The 6,699-nt window shown below is 33.1% G+C and overlaps 1 pseudogene; it reads left to right on the top strand.

The window, feature by feature from the left end:
• Positions 1-1,008: 1,008 nt before the first annotated feature.
• Positions 1,009-6,389, top strand: LOC140835325 (uncharacterized; annotated as a pseudogene).
• The last annotated feature ends 310 nt before the right edge of the window (positions 6,390-6,699 follow it).

The following is a 6,699-nucleotide window of genomic DNA, read 5'->3' as shown; positions in this document are numbered from 1 at the left end:
GTTGTTCAGTCTTTGTCGATGTCGAGGTCTCTATGATGAAGCTTGTCAAGACAAATCTGAAATGACATATTCAAGATACATTCTATCAATCTCTAGATCAAATCAATACACATACAGATCAATATTCAATCTCGGTACATTTCAATGGCATAACGGCGTAATCTCTCGATACCGATCAATTCAAACATCAATAATCAACAACCATAACTCATAATTCTCATCATAACAAAATCTACTATGCTGAAATCTGCATAAACCCAAGTCAAGACATGCTAGAACATTAAAAAGATCGCATATCATATCCGTTCTTCAATCCGGTTACGAATATCATTTCACAATAATCATAAGAACACACAATAGTAATCAAAAGCTGATTTCTCCAACATTTCAACCTCAAAACCTGTTGAAAGACAATAATACTTACATCTTTTCGAAGCTAATGATATGAGGAGCACAAATATGAACTCGGATCGAAAATCGGGTGGTTGGATGTTCCACAATCAAATTCTTAAGCTATGAAGATTTTTTTAAGCTTCCATGGAGTTTTTCCCCCTGATGCATCTCATTTCAATTTTAAGCCTGGTATTATCCAACTTTTACCCAATTTTCATGGCTTAGATTCTGAAAATCCATACATGCATTTAAGAGAGTTTGAAGAAGTGTGCAACACATATAATGATCTAAATTGTAGCATGAACACCATTCAAATTAAGCTTCTTCATTTTTCTTTAAAAGATAAAGCTGAAACTTGGCTACAAAATCTTAGATCGGGATCCATTCGAACTTGGGATGAATTACAACAACAATTTTTGTAAAAAGTCTTTTCCATCTTATAGAACAAATTCTTTCAAAAGGCAAATCATCATTTTTACTCAAAAACAAAGAGAAACTTTTTACCAGTGTTGGGATAGATACAAAGAAATTTTTAATCTTTGTCCACATCATGGTTTTGAAATTTGGAGAGTTGTTTCTCAATTTTATGAAGGCTTAACACCTAAAGATAGGCAAATGGTTGAATTTATGTGTAATGGACCATTTGAAGATAAAGATCCAAATGAGGCAATTGAGTATCTCGATTCATTAGCTGAAAATGCTCAAAATCGGGACACTATAGGTTCAATCGAACCATCAAACAAGATTCAATCTCCCACATATGGTGGAAGTACGTACACCCTTAAAGATGAACATGATTTCCAAGCTAGATTTACCTCTTTGGCAAGGAAAGTTGAGGCACTTGAATTGAAAAAAAAAAATGGTCAATTAAAAGATATTCAAGAAATTGCGTGTCAGATCTGTGATACAAGTGATCATTCTACAAAAGATTGTCCCACTTTGCCCGCTTTTAAAGAATGTCTCCATGAACAAGTCAATGTTTTGAACAATTTCAAAAGGCCAAATTTTGAACCATTTTCTCAAAATTACAATCCAGGTTGGCGAAATCATCCAAATTTTAGTTGGAGGAATGATAATGCTGCACAATTTTCGCAACCACATTTTCAAAATCAACAAAATTTTCAAAATTATGCACCTTATGTTCCTCCACCTAAAAGGAATTTGGAAGATTTATTGAATTCTTTCATTGCAAAGCAAGAGTCTATCAATACTCAAAGTGCTCAAACCATGACAGATTTGAAAGATACTCTTGCTAAATTTGCATCTGCACTTTATGTTCATGAAAAAGGTAAATTTCCTTCACAACCACAGCCTAATCCCAAGGATCGTCATTCACAAACTGGAACTTCTGGAACTCAACCGATGGATGAGGTAAAATCTTTTATTACCCTTCGAAGTGGTAAGGTTGTGGAAAAATCCATCCCTGAACCTGGTGAAGATGGTGATAAATCAACTCCAAAGGGTAAGGATGTGGTACCCATAACTTGCAAAGAGGGGTTCAACAGACAGTGTCACCACCATTCCCTCATGCATTGAAAAATACAAAAAAATCAAATTTTAATTCTGATATATATGATATTTTTAAACAAGTAAAAGTTAATATTCCTTTATTAGATGCAATAAAACAGGTACCATCATATGTCAAAATTTTGAAAGACTTGTGCACTGTGAAAAGAAAATTGAATGTGAAAAAGAAAGCATTTTTAGCCGAACAAGTAAGTGCAATCATTCAAAATAATAATACTTTGAAATACAAAGACCCTGGTTGTCCTACTATTTCATGTATTATTGGAGAACGAAAGATTAAGAAAGCCTTGCTTGATCTTGGAGCTAATGTGAATTTACTTCCATATTCAGTTTATCAAGAACTCAATCTAGGCGAGTTAAAATTTATTTCGGTAACACTTTTACTTGCCGATAGATATGTTAAAGTGCCAAGAGGTATGGTAGAAGACGTGTTGGTCCAAGTTGATAACTTTGTATATCCTGTCGATTTCATTGTTTTAGATACACAATCTATCGAAGCTTGTAATGCAATTCTTGTAATTCTAGGTTGTCCATTTTTAGCAACTTCTAATGCTCTTATAAATTACAGGAATGGAATAATGAAGTTGTCATTTGGTAACATGACCTTCGAGCCCAATGTTTTTAATCTTTGTAAGCAACCACATGACAAAGGAGATGAAAGTGAGGATGAAAATCTTAATGAAACTCATGTGGAAGAAAACATTCAATAAGGGAGTACTCGTGATCAATTAGATATTTGTTCAATTGAAGCTGTTAAAGAAAACATTGAAATTTATCTTGATGATTTTATTAGTTATCACTCGTTACCAGGATCAGAGAAATAATTTGATGCAAATTATGATAACAAAGACGAACCACCCATAATGGAGTTAAAACCCTTGCCAGAAGAATTTTTATATGCATTTCTTGGAGAAGATGAAACATATCTGTTGGTAATTTCTTCCAAACTCGCAAGTGATCAAGAAGGTAAATTAGTTGATATGCTTAAAAGACATAAAAATGCAATTGGTTGGACACTAAAAGATCTCGAGGGCATTAATCCACTAATTTGCACTCACACATTTCACTTAGAAGAAAATGCAAAAACATTTCAACAACCACAAAGGAGATTAAATCCACACATGAAAGATATTGTGAAAACTGAAGTTCTCAAACTACTTGATGTTGGGATTATCTACCCTATTTCTGATAGTAAGTGGGTAAGCCCAACACAAGTAGTTCCAAAAAAATCTGGCATCACAGTGATAAAAAATGAATAAGGTGAATTGTTAACAAGTCGAGTCCCATCTAGTCGGCGGATGTGTATTGATTATAGAAAATTAAATGACGCCACTAGAAAAGATCATTTTCTATTACAATTTTTGAATCAAATTTTAGAAAGATTAGCAGGTCATCCATACTACTGTTTTCTTGATGGATATTCAGGTTATTATCAAATTTCCATTGCACTCGAAGATCAATATAAAACTACATTCACATGTCCTTTTGGAACATTTGCATTTAGAAGGATGCCATTTGGATTATGCAATGCCCCAGCAACATTTCAAAGATGTATGCTAAGCATTTTTAGCGATATGGTTGAAAATTGTTTGGAGATTTTCATGGATGATTTAACTGTTTTTGGGAATACATTTGATAATTGTCTTGAGAATTTGGAAAAATTTTTAAAATGATGCGAGGAAAAAGGTCTTATTTCAAATTGGGAAAAAATGTCATTACATGATTACTTCTGAGATTGTTCTAGGACATATCGTGTCATCTCATGGAATTAAAGTTGATAAAGCCAAAGTTGATGTCATTGCCAATTTACCCCCTCCAAAAACCATTAAAGAAATTCGCTCATTTTTTGGGCATGCTGGATTTTATAGAAGGTTTATAAAGGACTTTAGTTCAATCTCTAAACCCATTTGTAACCTCTTAACAAAAAACACTCCATTTGAGTGGACTCAAGAATGTCAAAATGCTTTTGATAAAATCATTCGACATTTAACATCAGCTCCTACCATGCAACCTCCTGATTGGTCTTTACCATTTGAAATCATGTGCGATGCAAGTGATAATGGAGTCGGTGCAGTACTAGATCAAAGAAGAAACGGTAAGCCTTACGTGATATATTATGCAATTAGAACTTTAAACAATGCTCAAATGAATTACTCCACAACTGAAAAAGAACTACTTGCTGTAATATTTGCATTGGATAAATTTCGTTCTTATTTGATTGGATCAACGATTATTGTGTTTACTGTTCATTCTGCCATTAGATATTTGTTGACCAAACAGGATGCAAAGCCATGACTGATACGATGGATTTTGTTGCTCCAAGAATTTGACATTGTGATCAAAGATAAAAAAGGAACCGAGAATGTCGTAGCCGATCATTTATCGAGACTAGTAACAGGATCATCTTGTGAAATGACAAAAACTAACCATAATTTTCCTGATGAACATATATTTTCAGTTACTACTACACCTTGGTTTGCTAACATAGTAAATTTTCTTGTGACAGGAAAAATGCCACCGCAATGGAGTTCCCAAGATAAAAGAAAATTTTTGAATGAGGTAAAAAAAATTTATTGGGATGACCCGTATCTGTTCAAGTATTGTCCAGATCAAATTTTTCGACGTTGCATACCCGACAATGAGGTAAGTAGTGTCATTAAATTTTGTCATTCAGAAGCATGCGGAGGACATTTTTCTTCAAAGAAAACGGCTGTAAAAATTTTGCAGTGTGGATTTTGTTGGCCCACTTTGTTTAAAGACACCCACGAAATCTGCAAGATCTGTGAAAATTCTCAAAAATTGGGTGCGATTTCAAAAAGAAACATGATGCTTTTGAATCCAATAATTGAAATTGAAATCTTTGACTGTTGGGGAATTGATTTTATGGGACCTTTTTCACCGTCATTTGGATACTTGTATATTTTAGTTGCAGTTGATTATTTTTTCAAATGGATAGAGGCAATTCCATGTCGAACAAATGATCATAAAATCGTCATCAAATTTTTGAAAGAAAATATTTTTAATAGATTTGGAATTTCTCGAGCCATGATAAGTTATGGGGGAACTCACTTTGTTAATAATTCATTTGCTTCATTAATGAAAAAATATGGTATTACTCACAAAGTAACTACTCCTTATCATCCTCAAACAAATGGACAAGTTGAATTAGCTAATAGGGAGATAAAGAAAATTTTGGAAAAAACTGTTAACTCAAATAGAAAAGATTGTTCTCTGCGACTTAATGATGCACTTTTGGCATATCGAACAGCTTTTAAAACATCATTGAATATGTCTCCCTACAGGTTGCTTTACGGAAAACATTGTCATTTGCTTGTGGAATTAGAACATAAAGCTTATTGGGCGATCAAAACTTTTAATTCAAGCATGGATGATTGCAACAAATTGCGCAAATTGGAAATTAATGAACTTGATGAACACAGAAATGATGCGTATGAGAATTCAACGATTTATAAAGCAAAAATCAAATCATTTCATGATAAACAATCTTAGAAAATCTTTTGAGATTGTTAAAAAAGTTTTGCTTTATAATTCTCAACTTCACATATTCCCAGGAAAATTACGATCAAGATGGACAGGCCCATATGTTGTAAAACATGTGTATCCTTATGGAGCTGTGGATATTGAAAATCCTAAAAATGGTGATGTTTTTAAAGTGAATGGACAAAGACTTAAACCATTTTTTTAAAATGAAATATTTCAAGAAGAGTTTCTTTCCCTTGCTGATCCTTAAATTTTTATGTTGCATTTAATTTTGTTTGTTTTTATTTCAGGTTTCCTTAATCTTTTTATTTTCCCGGTTAAATGGAGGATAACGGTACTCCGTGACTCTCATAGTCGGTTAAATCAGTTTCCGACAATTGCTGATACAAAAATAAAAAAAAATCATTTCTTTTCATTTCAAAATGGATGAAAATCTCTCAAAAATTTGTAAATATTTTTCCTCTGTTTCTGAAAATGTTCTAAGAAAAATTTATGCAGGTAGATGTGAAAGATTGATATTGTTAATGCAAAAAGAAATTCCAGAAGATATTCGTCTTGTAATAGAAGCTAAGGTTTGATTAGGAGGAGAAGTTCCACAATCATTGCTCATTCGGTATTTGCCTGGATTAAGAAAAAGCACTAATTCGAAAAAACGAAGGGCCAAAGGGTTAGGGGTTTGTCATAAGTGTGCAAGATGGACTTGTGACAAACGATGCAGATCTTTGGTATGTGTTTCCGATAACAAAGAAGATAAAATTGGTTTCATTAAGAATGGGCAGAGTAAGGAGTCATTAGATAACTTCTTATTGACTCTTGAGACGCATTCTAGTGCACATGTGCATATTGAACTTCTCCGTTTATGGAAAAAATTTCAAGATGAGTGTCATAGTCTTGGGAATTCGACTAAAAAAGACCATGTTTGTCAATTTATAAGCAAATTGGATGGGAAGCATATCCTCAACTCATAGAAGGCGTTGAAGCCGTTCCTAGACGTAAAACAAGAGGAAAATTGTGAGCCACAATCACACTACTGTTTATATGAATATGTGTCATTATTATTTTTACTTTTTATTCTTCTTACAGCTATGACCCATAGTTTTGTCATGATAACATATTACCCCTATAAAATCTCTCATATTTCTCTCTATTTTCGCAGAACAAAAAGAAAGCAAAAATATGGTTGGATCCTCTGCACAAACATTTAAAAATATTTGTGTATTTTGTGGGTCGAGTTCTGGAAAAAATGAAGTATTTGTAGAAGCAATGAATAAACTTGGA

Source organism: Primulina eburnea, chromosome 6, assembly GCF_022965805.1.
Source record: "Primulina eburnea isolate SZY01 chromosome 6, ASM2296580v1, whole genome shotgun sequence".
Taxonomy (NCBI): domain Eukaryota; kingdom Viridiplantae; phylum Streptophyta; class Magnoliopsida; order Lamiales; family Gesneriaceae; genus Primulina; species Primulina eburnea.
This window is presented reverse-complemented; position numbering and strand designations above follow the sequence as displayed.